Source organism: Apteryx mantelli, chromosome 10 (assembly GCF_036417845.1).
Source record: "Apteryx mantelli isolate bAptMan1 chromosome 10, bAptMan1.hap1, whole genome shotgun sequence".
Lineage (NCBI taxonomy): Eukaryota > Metazoa > Chordata > Aves > Apterygiformes > Apterygidae > Apteryx > Apteryx mantelli.
In genome coordinates, this window is record NC_089987.1 from 909,286 (window position 1) to 935,746 (window position 26,461).

At 35.9% G+C, this 26,461-nt stretch overlaps 1 long non-coding RNA gene across 2 annotated transcripts in view; it reads right to left on the reverse strand.

Moving 5' to 3' along the window:
• Positions 1–26,461, reverse strand: part of LOC106498821 (uncharacterized) — a 352,888-nt gene that overhangs the window by 152,679 nt on the left and 173,748 nt on the right. The window contains exon 5 of one of the 2 annotated variants that reach the window (XR_010885270.1): positions 15,801–16,855. The exons of the other annotated variant lie outside the window; for it this stretch is intronic. This is a non-coding gene — a long non-coding RNA (uncharacterized lncRNA). Of the gene's footprint in view, positions 1–15,800; positions 16,856–26,461 lie in introns of those variants that run through there. 2 annotated transcript variants of the gene reach the window in all.

Here is a 26,461-nt window from a genome sequence, read left to right on the forward strand (position 1 = left end):
GACTGGCCATGTAACAATCAAATCCATTAGAGCTCAAATATATAAAACAGAAGAGCAGTCAGAGAGGCTATCCACCTCTCTCTCTCTTTCTGGGCCAGGTCTGTAATAAGGAAAGCCAAACAAACATTGTTGCTTTGCTGGTAGTCACCAACTTAGAGTTTATGCATGACTATGAAGTTATTTTGCATACGGACATGGAAAAGAGTTTTGATGAAGAGAACTGGATAGCCATTCTCCAGTGGAGCCTCATTCAGCAGCAAGGAACTCCTCCCAAACGCTATCAGAAACATTTTTACCTGATGCTTCAAAATCTTCTACTAGGCTCTCAAAAAAAGAGCAAAGCTCTATTAACAGTTAAAGCACATTGGAAAAAACAAGCGTCTACAAGAAGCACCAAGGTCCCTTTAGCTTTCTCATCTTCTTTTCAGACCAAAATATACTGCACAGACTTTGCAAGCATTGTGGCACAGCAACTTGTAAAAAAGGAGGAGGAAAGTCACAGAAGAATATAATTTCCTCAATCAAATTATATTTAATGGCAATAATATGCATTTTCTATTTTCAGTCCTAGAATAAAAAGTCAGGCAAAATAACGTAAAGGCATTTCACATACTGCAGGTGAACTCTGAAGCCCCTATTTTCTAATTAAAAGGGTTTGAGGTTAATCAGTTTAAAATTGCATTGATTTATATAATCATTTTGATTCAGTGAGGGAATAAATTGAAATGAATTATGAGGTACATCTTAAATATACCTTCCATTTTACTGCTTGTTTAAGGTTTGGATATAATACAAGTAAAAGTAATATACATCCAGCTGAAGTCTCATGAATCTATGACACTCCCAATGCCAAATAGGCAAAGCAGATTCTTCAAAATAATACTCAGATCAAAGAAAGATGTGAAAGAAAGAAATTGAGCTTAATAGTTTTCAATTTCTATTAGTTGTTGCTAAAATTCTGTATATTATTGTTAATATGCTGCTTAATTCTGAAAGATTCAATATTAGAACAAAATTACTCCAGTCTTAACCAGCACAGAATGAGATTGCTACCTACAGGAACCATGAAACTGCTACCTCTTCCTCTGTTCTTCCCACGTTTGCTGTGCTTTACTTCTAATGTCTCATCAAAACACAAACAGGGAAGAACCAGATCCTTTTGCAGTAGCATATGTTCATGCATGCACACACACACACAAAAAATGGTTTAATTACAAGCTCTTTGGAGCACTGTGTGCTTTTAGGATATAGAAGCATGCATGCAAATAACAAGCAGAAAGTACAACAGGGCTCTAGTTCCTGACTGTATCCCTTGGTTTGGGGCTATCGCAATACAAATAATAATAGCAACAAAATACTTGTGGGATAATCTAGCCACTTAAACATAAAGCAGACATTGTGATTCCAATTATGTTTCTGCCATCATCTTCCTTCCACAATCTTGATATTCGGCAATGATCCCCCCCTTCTCTTTTTAAAATCCCAGTTCAGCAAACTATTTAGGAATAGCCTATCTTGAGGTATAAACTAAAGTCCCGTTTAAAATATGATTTTAATCAAATGCTTGCCAAAATGAGAGGAACTTGATTAAAGCATTCTAATCTGCTCTACATTATCAACCTGCACAACTGATTTTCACCTCCTCAAGTTTACCAGGCATGCCAGCTCCCAGAAATCTGATGCTCCAGCACTAGAAATCCCAACTGCTGGAAGCCTGACAGAGAATTTATTATCAACATGATCCTTCTTGTTTACAATGTATAACACACAAAGGGCTATAACAGAATCTGGTCCACAAGGCAGCGAATGATATACAAATAAATAAGGCCGCAGGGCAGTTCATTAGCTAGCGTACATCACTGTTACTTCACTTGCTTCAACAGAGTTGTTTGCACCAGTTTACTGGCAAAGAACCCTCCCACAACAATAATATGATAATGACTGTACTCATACAGCTCCTGTCACCTGAATTCTCACATACATTTTGAGGCACTAATAAAAACAGTTTCTAAACCTTTTTATGCATTAGCCACGTCAAATGGTGACATCCCCTCATGTCCAATAAAATGCAGCCACCTTCAACACCAGAGATCAGTACTTTAGGGTATAAAATACTGTGCTATTCTATATCCCGTGTTATTTGCTGAAGCACCAAATCATTGCCCAGAAGTCTATGACCCACACTGAACTGGCAGAATCTTGCTTAATTTCCAAGATCTGAGAAGATTACAACGTAAGGTGGTACACTGCTGCCAGTACATCAATCATACTAGGAGATTAAAGCACTGAGAGTCCCTTCCTTAAAATGAAACCCTGCATTTCTACACTCAACAGGAAAAACCCACACTGACAAAGCCTTAGATTTTAACAAGCAGAATGTTTTTCGTGGACTTAACAAATATTACTGCAGCACATTAAGTCTAGAAACACTCATTTATTTGGAATTAACATTAATTGTGTTTGAAGACAAAGACTGTAAAGATTAAAAAAAAAAAAAAAAAAGGCAAATAAACCTCTCAGAGAAGCTGTGCCTGCTCTAAGAAGCCCATGTCGTCTTTGTGCCTCATAGCTGTGTTTCCTGACACAACTGTAATACAGATTTAAACTCCTATGGTTGACTTTTGCTCTCAGTCAGACATTTTTTTTCCATCTGCTTCTACTTTTGTATCAGACTGGCAGGGATTCTTGCATAGACACAAACACAAGCAAAATCTGGTAATACCCCCAAAACAAGTACAAGATGTACAAGACAATGGACGTTTAAGTTCCTCTTGCCGGGTGTCAGCTCCAAGTGAACACCTTTATGTTGACAACCAGTATCTCCTCTGAGCGTACTGTGCTTACAACTGGGTTTGCTCTCGAAAAAAGGAGACAGTAGACATTAAAATGACTTGTCGGAAAAGCATATTATATTTTTAAAGTGCAACATATTTTTTTCTCTAATTCAAAACAGCGAATGTTAAACTTAAAGACTCTTCCTAGCGCATGTTAGTGACAGGCAAAGCTCCCAGAGGGGTGACTGCCTTCAAAGACAGGTAAATGAGGGCCCATATAAAACAGCCAAGTATTGATGTTGTAGTAAAATTCAAGAAAAACACATTGGCAGACAAGTAAATTTGTCACTAATAATTTAATGTAATTTCCCTAAAATGGAGGTAATAGGTACTCAGGGAATACACCTCCAGGGTTTACATCGAATGTGCATGTGGAAAATTGTGAAATAATATTTTTTCTTAAATGTAGATGCTCTGGCTGACATGTTAGTTTATGATGAAAATCGTTCTCTTGAAATGATAAAGGGGAGGGAAAAATATAAGCCTCCATACATACACAACTTGTATCCTCTAAAACCACCCCCAAAATGACAACTCAGATACAGAGACTGCTGAATGCCGAGATCATTTGTTTGTGTTTTAGCTTCCCCTTTAAAATGATGGACTACAATTACCAAATAGTAATGAACCAATCATGTTGCAAACACTATTTCCTGTGTCATTCTGAGTTATAGAATCTAATATCAAGCTCATTTAAAATATTCCAAAATTGCTTATTTTTCTCTGCAGTGAAGTGACAGCTCAAATTGTGTTTAGTAGCAACCATATGACCATGAGCAAATCAAGTATAAAAATTTCATTTTCTCTAAGCGTTAATGCAATATTTTTAGCTCAACTCCTATGATGGTTCACTTTGCACTACACAGGATGGTGCTGGATGCTGCTTAAGCATCATTATCAATTATAATGCGTTTTTTGTAAATTTTAAACAATACTTGTACATAATCCAAGTAGGTAAAGTTCAGAGAAAGAAAAAAGAGAGAAAAAAAAATCACCTCTGCTTCTTCAAACAAATAGGGCTATTTCCAGCTATAAATTGAAATTTCACTGTAGACAGTGCAGGTTTAATATGAAAAAGGCCTGCAGTTTTCTAGAACAATAGGAAAATAGAAAAAAAAAACAGAAAGAAAGCATAAAAAAGGAAAAACATAGCTGCCCCAAGCTCAGAAACAGAACAGAGTAGGGAATGGAGCCCAGGAAAAGAAGTACGAGTTGATAAGAAAAACAAAATTACAGAATATCCATTATTTTACATAAAATTAAGAAAAATGGTCCACAGTAAGGAATGTACAGTCAGATATCACACTTTTACACGCACACACATTTCACCGCTACTGGGGGAAAACCTGATCCAGTTTTGCAGCAGGACACAGTAAGACATCTCTAGCTGTAAATGCACCTTAATTTTTCTCATGAAGTTGGTGCTTCTTAACACCAATGTGTTGTATGATACTCATACTCTCCATTCCTATTTTTCATGTCTACACATTTAGACATGTGTTACACACATGTAGAGGCTCTGAGTTATACACACAGTATATATTCATGGCAGACACAATTATTCAAGAAACCTCCTTTTTATTGGTATATGCATATATAGAATGTTTTAAGAGAAAACTACAAACAAAAAGACTACAGTATTAATTGCCAAAAACCCCAACACCATTGGGAGGGAGTCCTATAATCTGGATACGTGCATCTCCCATTGAATAAAGTACTCAGAGGCTCACTGGAGAAATTCAGCAACTTGTTGGAATGGGCCTTAAGATGTATGCTGCAATTTATTTTAAATGGGTACAAAAATGCAAAGGAGCTTAGAGTTATATATTCACCTCTCACTTCTTCATACTGAATTTTCTTTGCCGTTTTTCTGAAGGTTTTAAAAAGTTGATTTGAAAAAGTCAACAGTGTTCTCCCCTTGCCATGGTTAGGCCTGAACATTTTGTCAAATTCTGCTAAGGAATTTCATACAGTATGGGCTCTTTCATGGAAAGCATGCTGCTAGTAATTAAAAATAATAACAACCTCTGAAATGTACTTGGCATTTGATTATATTGTGTATGATTGGCAGGATTCGTATTCATTGAAAATACAAGGTTTCTGGAAAGGATGCACTTCTGCGAAATAGCGGGGGGGCGGGGAAGGGGAGAGGGTAGGTGCCTACCTATTTACTTGGTAATTATAACATTCACACTTTGGGGGAAGAACAAGACCATGCCATTCTTAATATTCATACAGAACTTGTGCATAACATTTTTTAGAAGGGGATCACAAAATGCTTCACAAAGGACAGCAGTGCCATCGTCCCATTTACCACATAAAGATGAGGTGCAGGGTGATGAAATGACTTGTCCGAGGCAACGCGGCAGGCCAACAGACGAGGCCGAAACAGAACTCGTATCCCTTCTGTCTGCACCCAGTGCTCCATACATGTGGATATAGCACAGGTGATTATAGCAGACAGTGAAGAAACTAATTTAATGATGTTTGCTTTAGTGTTTTTTCTTAGTTAGATCTTTGTGAGCATTTTTTTTTTAAGTTACTGCATTGTTCTGGATCTCAAAAGTTGGGCTGCATATAGTATTCACATATATAGCTACATAAAAACTATTCTAATGGGAGTTAAAATAATAAATGGATATTTAATTTCTGAACATAGGGTTTGCTAGAAAATTAAAGAATACCAATCCTGGCTCCAGCTACTTAGTAACATTTGGATCTTATTTGTCTTTTTCTGAAATACAGATTATTTGGAACTATTCCTGAACTAAACAGAACAGTATTTGTTCCTAAGTTTTGGAAGACATAGAAATAACAAATAAAAAAGATAAAGTAGGCCAGAACAGATGTCTTAGTATTTGAAGAGATGGAACTACTAGACTGTGAATTGCTTAGGCTGTTTTTCCAATGGAATCCCTATAAAATGACTGAACAGGGCTTCAAATTCTGTCAAGTAAAATCTGTGAATAAAATCTAAATAAAATTTCTCAACAAAAATGTGCCTTTTCCCCAAAAAATCACAATGTTATCCTTCTCAAGAGTTGTTTATAGTCAGTAAAAATATAATTAGAATGGATAGATGTGGCTATTGCTGTCATTACCCCATATATACAGACACTTATTACCTGTATTTTATAGATAGCATACATACCACAAAAGAAAAACCAGTGACACGAAATATCAATATATATTTAAATCCTTCTATCCCGTTTTGCTGCCAGTGAGTATAGTATTAGTTTGTCTTTATCTGTGTATTTGGGAGTACACGAGGCACTCACATACATATAAACACAAAACACCCACAAATAAGTAAACATCTAGAAAAATATCTTTCTTGTGAGGTTTCTCTTCTCCCTTCTTGTCTGTCTCCGTACTATTAAAACAACATACAGGATATAAAAAGGTATTACCAGAACCTTTGGCGAGAACAGGTAAGCTGGATACCCAGATTCAAAGGTTTTTCTTCTTATATGAGAAAATATCTCTTTAAAATTGAATTACTGACATTTATGATACATTCTACAAATAGTGTGACTTCCACATATAACTCTGAAGTTCATTTAAGATATTTTGAGTTTAATAAACATAAAGGCACTCCATTTTTCAAAGCTATAAAGATGCACCTACCACAAGCCCGACCACTGAATTGACTGGAAAGACAAACTCAGTAAGGACAAAAATCAGAAAAAAATATGAATTGACAGTAATAGAAGAGAGATTTTGTAAATATTAATAGACAACAAGGTGTATAGTTACAGTGTAAATATGCCCTACCACAGCTGCCTTGGTCACCTTTCATCTACTCAAGAAGTACAAGTTTTTCATAAACTTTCATAAAATATTTTAATTACATTTTTGCAACAACAGATTAATGGGGCCAAAATCTGACATGTGCTCTTGTGCTTTTCAATTGCTAATTTTCTTTGCTACTCTAATACCTCTTTTTCAAAATTATTCTGAGCATTTCTTTAGCACCAACATCTCTCGTAGCATTCTGAATCTTTCTTCTACCCCTTTCTCTGCACTGTTGGGTCCTGGCAAGAATTGCGACAGTGAGAGCAAGTCAGGTCCTTTCTTCAACAAAGCTGGAACAGGAACACATCACAATGCAACAACTTCTCAACTACTAAAAGGCAAAAATATTACAAAAAAAGAAATTATAAACTATCATTTAAAATAATTCCTTCACAAGTGACGGGCATTTTACTATTAATATGTTAGAATCTAAATTTTGTCACTTACTCAACAAAAAAATCGAGGTAATCTTAGATTAATAGGCACCTTTGCAGAATGTTTAGTTTCTGCCCTGGCTATTCTCTGGTTTTCTATACTAGACTGTATATGAATCCCTTCCAGAAATGAAAACTGTAGAATGGCAACATTGTGATACAAACTGACAACAGCCAGGAAATTGAAAGTTCAGGCTGAGGCTTCATCCTTAATTTACACCACTGTTGAGAAGGGGAAAGCAGAGACACTGAGTTAAGGACAGTAACGGACTTAACTTTAATTTCCTGGATGCTATCATTTTAAAGAGGATCACTGCTGTCATTTAAATATATCTGGGGGAGGCAAAGGAGAGGTAAGAAAAAGGAATTAATATTATTTCTTTGAGCAACAGGAGCTGAACAGTACAAGCCATCTCCCTGAACAAACCAACAAGCCAAGCACCCAAGGTGCACCAGCTGCCTGGAATTTCGCTGAAGGATGCCAGCGGCTGCGGCCAGCCACAAAGCGAGGATGCACCAGGCTACTCACACACTAACCTTCACAGATCTGCGCTACAAGCGACCCTGGTCCTCATGTAGTCAGCAGGCAGCTTAAAACAGAATCAAAAAGCAGCAGCGATTAGCGGATCCTGCTGCAGTTGCCTAAGGACAGGAATAAATCCAGCTTTGCAGTAACCGGGGTACAGTCCCATGCCAGCTCTGATCAAGGTCACGTATCGCTGGTCTCCCAGTTAAGGCAGTTTTCCTTGTGCTCTAGGTTGAAAACTGTCATTCCAGCAGCACACCAGACCGCAACTCGGTTTTGTCACTGGATGCAAATAGTTCCTCACCTAGGCAGATGTTTCGCAAAGAGATGCAGAAACATTCACAAAAAACATTAGGCTGCATTCAAGCAAGCTCTCTATCAGGTACTTTCGAAGCCTAAGACAGGATAATGATTCATTGAGAATGACATTTCCTAAAGCTTGCAGAAACATTGCTATCGTATCACTACGAATGGGCATTCTGGCCATCCACCTGTATCCAGCGGCTGAAGATCCTAACCAACAGACCAAATTCACTGAACCTTAGCTCTACGGTCGCTGATCACTACCATGTAGAGCCATTCCATGACTTTCAGTTGGTGGCTCAGTGCTCTGAGTCTTGCAAGATTTTGTCAGCAGCCAAGCGGAGTCTGAAAAATGTTCTTGTTCACAGCTGTGTGTGAAAGTCTGCAACACATTTGTGCAACACAATGTCCAGAAATCATACACTCAGTCTAAAGCTTCCTGACTGTATACATCCTTTGGATTGCCGTTCCCTTTTAGGCATAATACCTACATGATACTGAGTACAGTATTTGGATTTTGAGTCCAAACAGGTCATAGTCCATGGTTCTGGAATCAGCACATTGAAAACACCCTTTTCACATTTTTAAATAACATAAAAGCTACTTATTATGTGACAAAGTTACAGATAGCAACTGGACCTTTTTAACACTGAAGTTTTGAAGTTTTGCTATGACTCAGTAGATTGTCACGCTCTCCTGGAGAGAGGGGGAGATGGCATGCGAGAAATATTGATGTCTGAAGTAACCACACCACTGGTATTTCATCCCCAGCCAAGATACTCTGTGGTACTGAAAAAATTATATATAAAAAGCAGCCACTTGATGTGCAGCATTTTATAGTATTATGGTCTGGAACAGAGCTAAGAGCACCAACATGAAAATGCAATTAATAGCAAGGATATTTTAAAATTTTGTACAGTTCTTATTCACAGAGTATTTCAATACACAGGTCTCACCCGAGAATGAATGGCATTTGATTTTCACAGAAAAATGTTATCAAAATTGATTCTGATATGGTTATGAAACATTTTAAGAGAAAGCTTTGTATCTGATTACTTCATTAAAAAGTTAAATAACAAAAGTAGGAGAAGAAACCCCTAACCGTTTTTTCCACAGACTTCATGTGGTAGCAGCAGATGCAATGGGTCTTCAGAAGTGCCAGCACAGGGAGAATAGTTCAGCATGGCTCTGATTTACTTCTCTCTTCTGCACAAAAGTGCTGACATACATCTTGAAGCGCAGTATGACATATCAATGTTTACTAGACCATTTACTCCATAGGTAATTGTACAGTTTCCACAGGAAGACAACTCTCCTGTCTTGCTGAAAGAATACTTTTAGTAATGGATGGCACTTGAATAATTAATTATTCCTCACCATCTTACCAGTCTCAGGCTCAGGATTTAGTTTCACTCCTCCTCCAAACACTGCTTTGTATTTTTCAGCACTTATCTTTGTTATTAAGTTGAAAATCTTAGTCCTAAAGCTTAGGTTTCATCTTTCAAAGGCCAAGAACATTTCTTGTCCTAAATCATGGGAATGTGGAACAGCCTGTAGTTTCTATATTGAAGCAACTTTTACAAATGTCACCATTTTGTGCTGGTTGGGGCAATTCAGTTTGAACACTGAAGTGAACCCAAGATTGATCAAGGTTGCAGGATGCTTACATGAATTTGTCAGCAAGGCTCCAATTCCTATTTAATAACATATAATCAATAATATAATAAACTATTAAATCAATAACATAATCAACACCTAAGCTTTTGTTTAGATGTTTGGGGATCCTAAAAAGCCATCACCTATGAAGAAGTCTCATAAATTAATGGCTTTATATATGTCATTGCTAATTCAGTGGGATTAACTGGGCCACCTGTTAAAACACTGTATCAGTATGGTGGGCATCTTAATTAATTAATATACCTTATTCAGGGAGCTTCCCACTACCCAGATTTCAAGGCGAGAAATCTAATCTTTTGTTCATACAGGTGACATAAAAAGTAGTTACTTAGTGTAGCAGTATTACAGATTTTATGCATCATTTTACAGGGTATCTGAATGAACAAGGCTGCCAAACCCTAAAAGCAATGACTGACAAAAGCCAGTTAACTTGCTGGAATCTGTATTCCAGTTGTCTTTGAACAATTTACTACAGGTGAGATATTTAAAATTTCCCTTTTCAAGTTAGGAATAATAATTTGTTGAAACACAAGAGGTCATTTATATCTAACTCTGGTGGTTAGCACATTTTCCTTACTGATAAGTTTGAATCTCTTCAGGGTGAGGGGAAAAAAAAAAAACAAAAACAGATCTACAACCTTCTGGGAAAATATTCCAACCTCTAGACTGTCTTTAGAAGTTTGGCACTGTTGTTTTACAAGAAAAAGGCAAGCCAATGATCCAGGTACAGAGAAACGAGCACAGAGTTCCATTTTACTTAGTGTTACTTAGCCCATGGATGCAGTTAAAAACCTGCATCCAGAATATCAGACATATCCTTGTCTTCGCAGCATGCTGACAATGGTAAATCACATTTTAAGATACCTATCTCTCCTTCCCACTGTGTAAGGGACAGGGATGCTCTGCTCGGGTACATGTAGTCAGCTCTGGCTGCTGCACACACTGCATCATGATGCCTAAGCCATTCTATAGATCATTTAAAAATCCTGTGATACAGCTCTTCCTGAATATAGAAAAAATTATTACCTTTTCATCTACAAGAAAGAAAGCGCCATCAAAACAGACCTCTCTACGCCCACTTTTCAAACCACGCTGGTGCTTCTGGCAAAACACTAAGTTGCTATTTAGCCATCAGTACTCCAGGAGACACAATATAGATAAGGAAGTGATATCACAGTATGTATAGTATGTCGACTGTCACTTTTCATGTCACACCTGTGGCATTAGTGTATTTGTCAAGATTATGCTTCAAGAAGTACCATGTCCTTTATGTACTCCAAAGTTTAGTATTTAAATATCTAGTTCTGCAGAAATGTTAATGACAAAGCTGAGACAACACTTTTGCCTCACATGCCACTTGTCTTGTTGTGTCACGTAAGGTCATAACCATGTATGTATGGGGAGAGAGTAGAGGCTGTCACGTATCTTTACATTCTGGAAAAATATAATTCCACAAGCAGACAGACTGGGATGTTATAAAAGTCAGCAAACGTGGATGAATCTAGATCTTTAGTAGAGAAATTTGCTAAACCTTGGTGAAAAGAGGGTAACTGAAGTAGCAGTTGTAGAAAGTGACACCTGTGAATACAACATAGAAAGGAAAGAGGGACAAGGACAGAGCCTAGCGAGGGGGTGATTAAGAGCTGAAGAGCTCGTTATTCCAACAGCTGCTCTGCATGGAGCACCAGCTAAGGAGCAGAAGGCCCCTAAGACAGACATTGTATACATGGCTCTTAAAGTTATATCAGCATAGAAGCGATTCCAGCTAACTCTTGACTTGGATGACTGCCATTTGTTTCCTCTAGCTACTTCCACATAGCACAAGGCTAAAATAACATTAGGTGTCCACTTAAGCATTTCTCTCTCTCTTCTTTTAAAAAAAAAAAAAAAAAAAAAAAAAAAAGGTTAATGCACCAACATTTATTCCTAAACAATATTGGTTTTATTCCTTCACAGATCTTGGTCATCCTTCACAATGCAAACCTTTTCTCTTTTCTTCCTAGAGGTACCACTGATACCTGTTGACCTCTATATGCACACTTTTTTTAGAATGTTGTGTTCCGACAGAAAATAATGGAAGTTTTAATGGTGACAGTTCCAAGGCATTTTTCCAGAGAATTCTGAACTGCAAAACTTTTTTTTTTTTTTTTTTTTTTAAACTTTTTTCACATTGAATGCTGACTCAGGACAACACACTGTAAAATACAAGAACTTTCCATGGATAAGATCATTCTGTGTCCTGTTCCACAAGTACAGAAATCCATCACTGCTGTGTCATCTATACCCACTTCTTATCAGCAAAACTGATTCCAGTGCTCTACATACTTTCAGTAAGCCTATAATAAATAACAGTTTTATCAATTCACTATTATGATCTAAACCAATTAGAAACAGAAGCATGGTTTCCAACTTTAAAAGCGAAAATAAAGAGCTAAACGAAGTTACAGACAACCAAAAATAAAATTGCTGAAAAAGAAAGAAGTACAAAAATGGCTGTGACCACCAAAACAAAAATAGGAACAAGGATGCAGGAATTGAATTCAAATCAAGAATGTATCTTAATCCATTAACAGAAGGCAAAAAATAAAATCCGCGTGATTATTTCTACCAAGGTAATTATAACTGACATTTCAAGTAGCATAGTCATATTTCGTTTCAGACGCTGAACTGAGAAACATAGTGTAAAAATTAATTGCTTCTATATTCAGCCAGAGAGCAAAGACAAACCATAGATTATGTTTGGAAAACCACAACATCTGGTTATAGAACATCCTATTAAAGGGAGAATTTTAACTGGCTGATTTCCTTCTGTCGTTGCAAATATAAACAGAGGAGAGAGGTCATCAAACCCTTTTTAGTCCTTTAACATCTGAGTGATCAACTTAACAGGTAAACCTGTAAAAGTGAGAAGGTCTGTGTCCTGGGATTTTCAGAGGAAAAGGGAGGAAGAACACAAAAGAGAGGTTTTGTAAGTCTCCATTAATGAGCCCTGAACCCCGTCCTGGTAACACAAACATTTTAAGGCAAACCCTGTGAACAGGCTGTAGGACACAGCATCAACTTTGGATAATTACATGTAAACGGAAAAACAGAACTAAGGAGAAAAACTGAGCAAACCCTGCTTCAGCTACACAGTGCAAGACCAGTGACAAATGTCTTTCAAAGAAGGAAGCGAAAAAGCACTGGGATACAGCAGATTACGCAGAGCTTGCACATCAAACCCTCACCAACAGAATTCTTTCTTAAGAATACCTACAAAATGATTTTAAAAATCCTGATCCATGGAAATCATAGCAACAAAATAACCTGCAAAATTTTTGCTTTCAATTCACTAATCATTTCCTCAAAGAAACTTTGAGTGATTTTCCTAGTTAGAGAGCAGCTTATCTTTAAAAGGAATAATTGTTTTCTGACATAACAGAAATGCAGCTAACTGCTAGTATTTTTCTGTGTAATTTCCCCAAAGTTTCTTTCTAAAGAAGTTAAATAAAATGAGGCAAGATCTTCAGAAAGGGTTGCTAGTAAAGTGAGAGGCAGTACATACTGGTGGAAGAGAATAAGCAACATCACGAGAAGGACTAGGAAAGTCAAAATTTTATAACATTCCTTCATCTTGAAACAGTGAGAGGAACAAAGGGGAACTATTTCATTGCTGCTAAATGTTGCATCTACACCAGTTGTTTTCAACCGTTGGTCTGTGGATCCATGAGACTGTATGGAGTATTACTAGGAGGAATATGGAAAGTAGTTTAACAAAAAACAAAAAACCCTCTTGCCAGAAGCTTTTGCCATTGCATACAATTATCTTTTATGTTATAATTTTAGCAACATCTTGCCATTTTAGTGATGAAATGTCCATTTAAAATAGCACTACCACTGTCCTGGTAGAGAAGGTTATAGACTCAACAGTGAGATCGTAAAGGAGTTCTGAAGCCCATGGATGTGGGGGAGGAAGGTGTCTCCTACCCAGCACTGACCACTGAAATCAATACTTTTTTTTTTTTAAATAAGTCTTCCTCCATATTTTTCAGCACCTATTTTACAACAGGCAACAGTATATTTACTAGAAGACATACTGTACACTTCTTAGGAATCACAACTACTACCCAGACATTATTAAAATTTTAGCAATCTGCATTGATTTATTTTTGTGACTTCTAACTGCACCAACTCAGAAGTTTCTGTATTTACTGCCTTTGTTTTAAAAGACAAGAAATTAAAGACTCTTAGTTTCTCAGAACAGAAGCAACCATTATAATATTCTGTTTCTCTTCTATATAATATTGGACAAATAACCTCACATGATAATTTCTCCATCAAGCCCTATTTCTACTTTAGCTGTAACAGTTAAAGGAGAAAAAAAGCCTTAAAAAAATCCAGACCTGAATTTCAAGTCAGTGACAGGGAATCCACAACATCTCTAGCTAAGCTGTTTTAACAGATAATTACTCATGCTGCTAAAAACATACATCTTTATAATAATGCTATTTCACTTTTCCTATTGTATACCAGCCTTTTTATATAACCATGGATGACATTTGCTCCCTTGGCTACAGCCTAAGACCGTTTGCTCCTGTTCAGCTATTGATCTACCATCAACACCAAAACTTTTTCAGACCTTGGGCTTTCCTGGTTTAGTCCTAAATCTTGCAACTGTAACTTACGCTTTTTTTTTTTTTAAATGTAGGCATGACTTTGCATTATCCAGTATTAAAATGCATGTTAATGATAAAAAATTATCCTAAAAAGTGATTTGGGTTGGCCATTAAAATGCACCAGTACCCACCATTACATAAACTGTTTTATACCTCTACGCTTAATGTCTTAACCCTTAACTGATTCCAGTTAAACCACAAACATGAATTTTGTTGCTGGTTTTTTCTGGCTATATGTATTTTCTATATCATCTGTGAACTTCGGAAACAAAGAATTAGTTTCAAAACTAAAATTAAGAATTCAGAGGTTATTAAAGAAAGTAATCCAAATTGTGGAATGATCAAAAAAATCCCAAGGTAAAATTTTGGTCCCATCAAAACCAGTGGCAAGACTTCTATTCACTCCATTAATGTCACGGTATCACCCCAGAATTCATTCACTCCACTTCTTTCAATTTTATGACAACGTCACTGGAAAGCCTAAAGGACAGTGCTTGTGACCCTGCTAACTCACTGCTCATTCTGATGACCCCCAGTCCATGTATACTGTGGCGGCACAAAGGGAGGACAGTCATTCAAGGGATTTACTCTAATCTGTTCAGATTGTACCATGAACGTTCACAAGTGATTTTCAATTCCTTAAGTATTTCAAAAATTTCCACCCAAATCAACCAAAGAAATTATTCCTCACTCAGGATTCTGTACAAGCCAACTCTCAAGTGTGAAAGTTCAGCTCTTTCTGCTTGCATCAGTCCTTTATATTGATTTCTATATTTTTAATGAAACTCCCCCCATGTTCATTTTTGGACGAAAGTTTTGCTTCAATATGAAAAAAGTATTCTTGTGCACACAGGTGTACATTTCATCCTCAAAGACAAATGCTGTGACAATGAGTATAAAAGATTTTTGGTATGCTATGAATTTGCAAAAATACGATCACAAAGGAAAGTCTTTTGCAATGGTAAATTAACAGATACCACCATATTGTTGCTCTCAAAGAGAACTATGTTAACCTTCACAGGTTATCTGTAGGCAAAGTAATACTTTTTTAAGGAATAACATAATTATCCAGGTTTTTCTTGTATACTTGTGTGCATTATAGAATACAGATGAATATATACATTCTTGAATATTGGTCCTTCCCAAGAGACCTAAACAGGTCTTCCACAAATGATAAATATATACAATCATTTATAGGACAGTATATATGTACATATATCAAAAAGCACATACACCTACAAGTACTCTCTGCATGTATAAAAGAAGAACTGCTAAAAAAAAAAAAAAAAAAAAAAAAAAAAAAGGCTGTTTTTCCTTTCTGACAAACGGGCATGAAATAACAGGCTGACATCTGCCTCTGCAGGTCATTCCAGTCAGGCTGCTGCATGTCAGAATTCAAACTGCTCCATCCATCAATGGCAGACCAAAAATTAACGTAGCTTGGAAACTCTGCAGCAAGACAGTAACAGCCCAATTTAAAGTCTGACCTTCGGAGAACGGTGGGGTAAGATGGAAAAATTATTTCATGCCCTGCACCAAAGCCAACAACACAGTTCAGAGGGATTTTTCAGTTCTTTTATATATAAAGCTCTCTAATATACAGCTGTTAAACTGTTATGTCAGATAAGGAAAGCGTTATACAGTCTTTTAATTTATAATGCAATATCAACTACATTTCCAGAGCTGCACTTTCATGAAATTCAGAATTTTAATTTCTCTGAATTAATACTGATTTATACTGACTAATACTAAGAAAAAGAATACATAAGGTATTCAAATTATAAACAACCCTATTTTCTTAGTGGCTGGGTAAAACCTATAGTTTATCAATCTGAAAAGCTTGATTGAAATAGGCTGCATATTTTGCCAAACATAGAACTGTAAGTCAAATTAAACAAACAGGCTAATGTATAAAAAGTCCGAGACAACTGTTCACTCAAACTTCCAATATTAAATGATTTTATAAAGATTTATCAAAAAATATCAGGTAATTTAATCAACATAGACCCATATACATTAGCAATGCTTAAGAGTACACCAGCAGAAGTTGTAGAAGTGCCTTTATCCTTCTAGACTCCATAATAGCAGATAATAATGATTAACCCATTTGTTAAATCACCTTTTAACACACTTGTTAACCTCTCGATAACCTAATTTAACTGGAAGCTTAATAACACATAATTCAAAACTCTCATTTACTGTAGTAAATAGCAGAAATATCATACTGTTCAAAACTTCAACTAGTTAATCCAATAAATTTGCTAGATTATACTTTAGAGGTATGTCCAAAACTGCCATTTATTTTTCCCAAGACTTCCTGTGGAAGTGGTCTAAAAAGCTCTCTTAGTGTTTTCTACCATCAGAAAGTTCTTTTTCTAATGTTGTCAGACATTCTCCTTTGTTAGAAAGCTGGTTCATTTTGTAACAGAATCAAGACACCAAATGACCTTGAATACATATTGAATCAGTAATAAGATAGCACAGGGAAGAAGTTTTTTCTTGTCTTCAGATGGAGGGGCCTGTGTTTCGGTTTGTGCCCGCTGCCTCTCGTCCCGTCACTGGGCACCACTGCAAAGAGTCTGGTCCCATCTTCTTTACGCACTTCCATCAGAGAAGCTTGGTTGACAGTAACTGAAAAGAATGAAGTTCTATCTTTTTATTTTAGTACAATAAGACATTCAAATTATAACATTCACAATAGGATGTATCAATGAAGCAGAGGTTAAATGTATCTAGAACTAGCTGATTGACAGATCTAAAAAAAATATTTTTCTAAGTAATGGACATATGGGTGTTTTAGTTGGGAACCAATAGGGATCAGTTGTAAGTCATACGCTTTCCAGCATTTTTATGAAGGACTGCTGATAAAACTTGTGCATTAACACAAAGGTGAGGGAATGGAAAAAGCTATGAGAAAACAGCAGTCTTATTCATCATGGTAGGAACTATTTTTAAACAGGATCGATTCAAATATTATATATTTAAAATAGTCAAATACCCCATTATTACACCTAGGAATAAAAAGAGAATTCAGAATTATAGAGATGAAACAATCCAGGAGAAGATCCCTGTGTAATGTTCTGGCAAAATAGGCTAATGCCGTCTGTGAAAAAACTGAGTAGGAAAGCAATTTTCTGTCTGCATATGGTGTTGGTGAAACCAATGCTGGAACAGTGCACCGAGTTCTGGGGCATCCAATTACAAAAGCCTATTGAAAAACTCAAGAAGGAACAGAGTAGAGCTAAAGAAAAGATTTACAGTGAAAGAAGCAGGAGCCAAATCACACCTAGCTTATCAAAAAGAAAATATAAAGGTATGAAAGTACCTCCATATAGAGTAAATATTGGACAGTAAAAGGCCCTTTATCTCCTCAAAAAATCCATAACAAGGACCAACATCCAGAAGCTGAAGCACAGGAAATTTAAACAAGGTGGTATACATTTTAATATTTGATTGAATAGTAGAGCAAATTACCAAAGGAAATGACATATTCTTCATGTCTTAAAGTATCCATATCAAGACAAGTTGCAACAGCACAAGATATACTATGTTTAAACATAAGTTTGTAGGTTTAATACAGAATTAACCAGGCTAATTTTAATAGCATTTGTTATACCGGATGTCAGGAGTAGATGATTTTACACTTCCTCCTGGCCTTAAAATCTATAATCAATGATATAATCTATTAGTTGCACCTTATAGAGTTTCTTGGATGTTCTTGTGCAGTATTTGGAGTAGCCCACTGCCAAAGAGAAGTTAGCAGACTATGAAGTTCCTTGTTTGATGTAGTAGGCAACTGAAATACGTGCACTCTAATTATCACTGAGAGAATATATTAGGTTGCAAAGTGGAACTGAGTAATTTTATGATCAAATATGCATATTACCAAAGCTGTTGTAAGCGACTAAGAAACTTGAAAAATTCAAATTCTTATTGGCCATCTGACCTGGATAAGCAGACTATTTTCCACATTTTATTTTCAGCTGCAAATTATGTTTTAAATTTTTTTAAAATTCAGATTTCTCTTGCAAGAATTTTAACACTTAACAATGATTATTTACATCTGAAAAATGTAAAAACATGACTTCTTTCCAATAGCAGCAACCATATACAGTTCTTAACAGTAACTCAATATTTTATTCTCCAAATAAAGCATGTAGTTATTATACACCAGAGAAACTGTGACATTATTCCATTAAACTAATGGAAATTACTTGCTTCTTTATTTTCCACAGGATTGATGCACTTGGTACACAGAACTGAGAAATTATTAACTAGTCCCAAGACTTAACAGTTTACCATCAGCTTACACCCTTTTACCAATGAATTGGATTTAATGAATTGCAATTATTTCAGGGAGAAAAAGGTCTTTATCCATTAACATTGATCATTACACTAAATTAAGTTATATGGAAAACCTTCCACTTATCTTGAAGTAATCAAAGCCTCAGTCATTTAAAGGAAACTCTTGCAACTATAACTAAACTCTGCATATTCTACAACTTACTGTAGCTTTCTGAAAAAATTAACTTCAGAAACTGTTTTACTTTTCTCTGTTGCACTGTTGCAAAAGGGTCTTGCTTTAAAGGAATGTACAACCAGGACAGTAGTAATAACTCACAGTTCTATGAGTTATCTTATTTATAGGATTGTTTGGATCTTAACAAATAGTCAACTGGCAAATCAAAACTCTGAATTTTGTTTCTTATTTTCTCATGTGTTTCCAAAGGACAAATGACAGCTGCTTCATAAAAATTTCTCAAATGACTTCCAATCCTTTAACAGCCATTAAGCCATTATAATGCTCAAGACTCCTGTGTGCATTTTTAAAAATACTGAAGGACAACCTGCAGTATCAAGATTTCTGCTTTTGAAGAGTCCCATACAAGGTAACTGAGGGAAGCAACACTGAACACCAGGGAAAAGTCATAACATTTCTGTATTATCAAAATTTCTTTGATTCAGGGTAAAGTAGGATGTTAACCTATTACATTGATATGGTAGATGCAACTACTGCGACCTTCAGGAAAGTGTTATTTCCAGATGCAATTATGTACTGAGTTTAAAGGACAGCAACATAGCCACCGCCCACAACCTTGCACTGCACAAAGTCTCTTCGCCATCCATCTTAGGCTTGCATCCCGCTGGAGGAATGCCACAAGCTGATAGCTCACTATTGGCCTTTCAGTTGAGATACAATGCTAGTAGCTTCTTTTAATTTTTGTTCTTCCTTTTTACCCATTTCTTTTTTACTCTTACTTTTATTTCAAGCTGCATATTTGTTTCTCTCTCCCAACCAAATATCTGTACTATGCAACAAGACTTTGTGATGGCAAATTTAACTGCCTTATATTCTTTGCTACTCCTAAATATCAGTGGCCATTTAATTATATGTTCCTTTCAAAAGTTATGCTTATCAACACATATGAGGATATGTGGTATTTAAAGAATCAGTGGTTTAGAAGTTTCTGCCTTTAGGAGGACCATCTAAAGCTGAACAACAAATACTATGCAGAATAGGATTATTAACAGTTATCAGGAAGTGGGTCTCTGATCACTTAAAAACATTTCTTTACCTTTCCTTCTTTCAGTTCTCCTTCTCCCTGTACATGCTACAACTACATATACCAAGGGACACAATTTTTTCCCGTTTCTAAAGTTAATATGTTCATAAACTACGGAAGGGAGACACCAGAAGTGAAGAGGGGCTATGATGGGAAGAAGCCAGTAGGAAATAATCTAACCCTCTCGCAGTAAGAGTGCCACGGCCACTCACCACTTACTTACAAATGCCTTGTCAAGTGCAATTTGCAAATGTAAGCTTCTCTTACAGACATTTACAAACACATTTTATTTGTTTATAAAATAACACCTCATAACATAATTAACAAATTAACAGGTTATAAATATTATGACTGTGAGTATTTAGAAGTGAACTGAAATACACACAGAAGGCAGATGCTCGAGAACAACTTCAATTCAAAGGAAAAATGTATGAGAGATGCTGCATGACTATTTTGCATGTCTCAGTATCATCACATACATTAGCAGCAGAAAACAATTCTAGATACTACATAAAAGGGTTCACAATTGAAAGTATGGGCTTTTTTTTCTCCTCTACCTGCATTATTTTAATACTCATTTTTTAAATTATTAGTGTGGTATCAATGTTGTATTTTAAAGAGTAAATCCATTCTGGAGCAACAAATGGAAAATTAACCGTGCAAATGGACTGGGAACAACAAGAAAAGGATTAAATAAAATTGTATATACACTAACCTACATTAATATTCATCTTTCATAATAATTAAGTTATGACTACATAAACAATAAGATTAAAGGTACTGTCAGTAGAAACATGTTTTTAATGATATATTTTTTAAAAAAGCTGAAACTTGGAAGTTGGCGGGGGGGAAAAAGAAGAGGAGGGAAGCATAGATCTTTTTCACTAAGTATCAGATAAGAGATTTCCAACAGGGCATTATGATGAAAAAAGTGACAGCACAGAAGTACTGCAAAGATGTGAAGGATGGAAAATGTGCAGAGATATAAAAGTACAGAAGGAGAAAAATATGCTAGTTACCATTACACAGTTACTCCATCTCTGGGATACTAACTAAGATCACAGATAACAGGCATTGGATCAGCAGTGGTAGTTTTGTGCCAAAAATGGATGGCGGGGAGAGGGGAGAACAGAATGATCAGATCAGGAAAACCATCAGAAAGGTAACAACATACCGTGTGAAGTTGGACAAGTTCCATTAATGGGTAGAAATTCACAAAATTCCATTTCTGATGCAAAAACTATCAAAATACACGTGACCATCACTTTTTCCTCTTGTCCCACCTGTCCCAATCACACATTTACTTCATTTTATGAGAGCGAGAGAGGCACAGAACAGACAGAATAACGGATATGACTTCACTAAAATTGCTCAGAACATGATTTGTTTACTACTTGCAAAATATCAGAGAACAGAGCACAGGATCAGGTTACGGCAACCAAGATCATTCCAAACTAGTGTTACCAGAGGAGGTCAAGTTTATTCTTAAAAAATACTGCTTATGAAACATAACTTCCCAGTGAGAGGATGTTTCAAAACCTACTGCCCTGCACCAAATTCTGCTGCTGTACTGAGGATGGCAGCTTGTAACTACTGCAGTTACAACCAGCCGTGGGCACAAGTACAGACAACCAGAGAATAGGGCAAGTTACATATTTTTTGCTATGTACAGGCACCTCTTTTTCAGCTGCTACATTTACTTATGTGAAATGGCCATGTTTGTGCATGTTTACATGTCTGTTATGGATGTGTATGCATTTCTATTTCTGTGGAGCAGCCATGCATGATGCATGTGATATGCAAACTGGATTTATGCAGGTTGAAGTATTTTTCAGTATTTGATTCTTCTTCTTGACAGAGAGCAGGGCTTCCACTGAAAGCTCATTTAATACAAATAATGCAATGCAAATGAACCTGAATCAGAAAAATTAGATTGATGGAAGTAGCTCAGTCGCTGTAATTACACAAGGTGTATTATTTCCTAAATTCTTTTTGCATTAAATATATACCATACATTTATCAAACATAATTAGCAGTCTAGGTGACAAGCATTTGATTTTCCCCCAGCAATAAAATCCCTCTACGCTGGTACGTACCTCTAAAATGCAACATGAACATTTTCTTACTATCGCTGTTTACTTCTCTAAGAAAAATTTCATAGCATCATAGAATCTAAGGGGAAATACCAATTTGGGATTTGCAAAGCAGAAGATGAGAAGGATGGCTAGGTCAGCCTTCTGTGGATTTCATGAGCATAAAATAAAATTAAATCAAAGCTTTAAGGTTGTTAGTCAAATAAATCATATTTGAAAGGAGAATAATTGATGATAACCCTAGTACAGCTTTACTTCCTTTATAGTCTGTATTTTATTTTTTCAAATATAGAAATAAATTGATGAGCAAACAGCAATAGAAACAGAAGTTAAAAAAAGTTGTCATAAAGTAGAAAGTGGTCTTTGGGCATTCTAGAGGAAGAAATGGGCTTTCAGAAAAAGTAAGAGAAACTAAGCATATTCAACAAAAACCTTATTTTTATCTAGATCTACCACTCTTTGCTTTTCTTTGCCTTCTGATAATTTACCTCTGTCTAAACCTAATTTAGAGAATAGCCTGGAGAATCCATCTTAAACCACGAAAAAAAAATTAAGGTGATACTACCCTGAGCTGAGGCATAAGACTAATATTATGCACTATTCTCAGATCTCTGCTGATTCTCTTCAAGCTGACTTTCTGATTGACAGCCTGACTTAAATTTGAATTTTCTGTCCTCAATTTGCATTTCAACTTAGTATTAGTGCAACATGTTTTCCAAATGATCCTTGTGTTTTATAATAAAAGTAGCTCTCTTTTTGCCCAAGATTGTAACAGTCAATACTACAGGTTATATCTTCAAAAATGTTCCAAACGTGAGTTGAATGTTTGAGACTTCTTATACAAGCTGCATTCGTTTTTAAATCTACTCACTACCAAGATCAAAGTTGTGGGGACTGAAAATGCCCTGTTCATTGCACAATGTGCAAAAAATGACTGCTTAGATTGTAGGCACCTTGGAAAATGGACAAAAATATTTGAAATGGGATGCACTCCTATGCATTTACACAAATAATATTTAAAATAGCATTAAATTACTGAACAATCTACACTTTTCAGGCCTAATTAAATTACTTAATTGTTGCATATCTCATACGTTCTGTGAAATCTCTAAGGCAAGCAGTTCTCTCTGTTGCAAGACCCAATAAAACCCAGGTTGTGCAGTACACACAGTTCTTCCCTGCTGCAAAACAGTCAATTCCTTTCTGCTTCCTTCCCCACTGACTGCTGTCAGTAGAATCAAGCTTCAAGTGCACAAACAAGCACTGCAAAAGCAATTGCTTTACCTTTAAACTAAAAACTACCCATCTTGATATAAGTGCTTCGATTTCATTTAATCTCTGTTGCATGCCATGGGGGCACTTTCAAAGTTTCTATTTTACACATTCAAATCTTGATGCTTCACACTTACTTTGCTTACAGAAAAACTCAGCCAGGAATGTGTTTTGTTTCAGTTTTGTTTGTTTTAAACAGATTTCAAAGAGCAAAGCATGTTAAAAAAGTATAAGCCTGCTGAAGACTCTGGGTCTGTAAAAAGCTTGAAATTTTGGAAGGCATTTGTTCCAGGATGGTTAGCACAAAGTCCAGTTTGACTGAGGAGAGAGAAAAGAGTGCTTGATGATTAGGCATCTCAAATACATACATATATGTATTGTATATACCCTATATCTTACTTATAAAAATGTAATTTGCTTCCCATTAACGTCATCAACCAACAGGACAAGGGCCGATTTTACTTATGCTGAACTTTCATCTATGTTTTCTGAACAGACAACTGCTATTTTTCACAAGGCTTTACAACAAAACACTGAATACATGAACTACAGAAGCTGCCTGCCTCCAACGGTACATAACAGGCCATACCGCTCTCAATTCAGTAAGAATGAGGCGTACTTCCAGTCTCATAGCAATTAGCCCCACATAGCTAATATTTACAGGTTGTGATGTAATTTACTAAACACACAGGCACATTAAAAGCTATTAAACATGTCTAAGAATTTTCATTAGCACATATGTACAATTATGAAACTTCTATTTATTTTTCTCCCTGAAATTAAATACAATGACATCAGCCTCACTGACTTTCTCAAGAAGACAATGAAAACATTTACAATGCAGCTAAGACAATGAAATTTTTTTTCTTCTCTCTCTATCTGAATGCTTGTTTGGGAGTTTGGGGGTATGGGGTTTCATTTAGTTTTTTGGGTTTTTTTCTACACTTAAACAGAAAATAACTGTATCAAAATAATGGTAGAGAGCACTTTCAGTTTTTCGCTTAAAGTCCCTTAGGATTACGTGGGGACCTCAAGTCAAAAACCTTCACTTTAGAACAATAAATAAATAAACCTGCTAAAGCCTTCCCAAGGCTGGCCAACTGTAGCATAAGTAATGCAAAAGGCTGAGAGATGCCAGATAAATTTGATTACTATAAAAGATGGGAATATGTTTCTTTCCTCTGAGAATTCACAAAAAGGGGTCAAAAACAAAGCATCACTGAAAGTGAACAACTTCATTTTGCTGGCAACTCAATGCGAAAATACAATACAATATCGCAGAAACATTTTATCACATTGGCGCAGACACTTCTTAATCTTCTATTTCTGAAAAAGCAAAATAGGAAAGATGGAGTCCAAGCAAAACGGGACTCCTTCCTTTTGGAAAAGTGCTCCTGATCAGTACATCTATTTAGTTAAGAGTTCAAGAACTGTTTTATTCTTACACCTGTTACCAGTCTCAGAGCATCTCTACCACATATTATGTTTAAAAAAATAAATAAATAAAGCAATCTTACATTTCATATTATTCTGCCTGTTTGTCAGATTACTGAATCACCTGCATGGAATATGGCCAGAGTGCAACATTAGGAGAAATGACCTACCATACTGTCCTTGTTAAAGGAAAAGAAAAAAAGTTTTGACTCACTGTTAATTGCTACAGCCCTGAGTAATGATTGGATGGAGAGATCCCGTGCACTGTTTATTTTCCAGCTTAAAGATAATCCTGATGTCACACTGCTACATTTTCCCTCCATAAACAGGTGAGTTTTTACCAGCTGCTATTACAATGGCACTGGTATCTTGCTAACTTTTCTGGAATTACTTTTTCTTCATGTGCCCTAGGGTTGCACTTGGCTTTTTCACTAACACATCATGTTGTTGGCTCCCAGTCATACAGTTGTCAGTCAACACACCCAAATCTCCAGCAAATAGGATACTTCCAGCTTACAGCAGAAGCTATTCTTATTAGAATCTATCTGTACTTTGTACTACTACATTTCACCTTATTTTCATTACTTCTTCAACATCATCCAGTTCTTCCTATTTAACGTCCCAAACTTTCACTCTATTAACAGTTTCTCTCAGCTTTGGGTCCTCAGCCCAGTTTCAGTAGTCCATGCCTGATTTTTACAGAAGGGTTACCAATGAGAACTATAAAAAAAAAAAAAAAAAAAGTTGATCTTTGAGGAACAAGGAACTTTCATTCAGTCTGATAATTTCATTTTTAGCACACAAAAACTTTATTCACACTACACTTTTTGTACAAACTTCAACTTCTCCATTTGAAATGAGCATTTTCCACTATGGCACTGTACATGTTGCTTTACAGAACTCAGGACAGAAAAAAAGCACTTTTTAGTAATATTATTTTTTAATATTAAAGGAAGATCCTAAATTTTTCTGGTACAGTCTATCTTTGCAAAGTTCATTTTATTCTCTTTTCCATTCAGTATCTTGTCTTTAATTTCTTCCTATACGTTGCTGTAGTATTTCCCTTTCTTATATTAAAGAAAATCAGTCTGTAAGACAGAACCTACAGCTCTATGTGGCAGTTCTTTCAGAACTTTTGGATGGAAACTACCATCTCCCTTACTGGAAACAAATTATCATTTTTAGTATTTCTTTTCATCTTTAACATAATTGTTTCCATTCCAATACCTTATATCCTTTAGACATCCTGCCTCTTCCTCCAAAATCAATTTCATCGTCCTTCTTGAAAACTGCAAATTACCCATTAAGTTTTGAACAAGCCTGAGCTATCCTTAACCCCATCCTAACATTCTTCTAGTTCTCTTTTTATTCATGGGATTACGGAATCTTTGACTATTTACTTGCGTGACTTTTTTGTAATGACTCTAGCTTGATTTTGTTCACTTCCATTTGATCTTTACCATTCATAACGTCTCTGTGCTGCCCAGTCCTTTTTCCCCATTATTTGCTGATTTCTCATTACTCGGTTTTTTGGTTTGTTTTTTTTTTTTCTTTTTTTTTTTGGGGGGGGGGGGAGGTTTGAAATGGTTCTTCTTCCAGTCAGGCTGATAGCCCATTCCTATGGTTTTTTCCTTCTGCTTAGGATGCAAATTCTAGAAAGTATTTTACATTTGACTTAAAACACATTTCCTGACTTTTCAACACCCAAGTTCTTACGTTCATTGGTCTAGATAATTTCTCCAATTAATTTCCATACTTTTTGAAGTTTGCCCTTTTGAAATAAAGCAGAAATAGAGTGGGAGATCTACTTTTATTCTTTATTTCATTTAAAACAAATGTAAGAGTTTGTTTTCTGCTATAAGCAGCTCATTTAC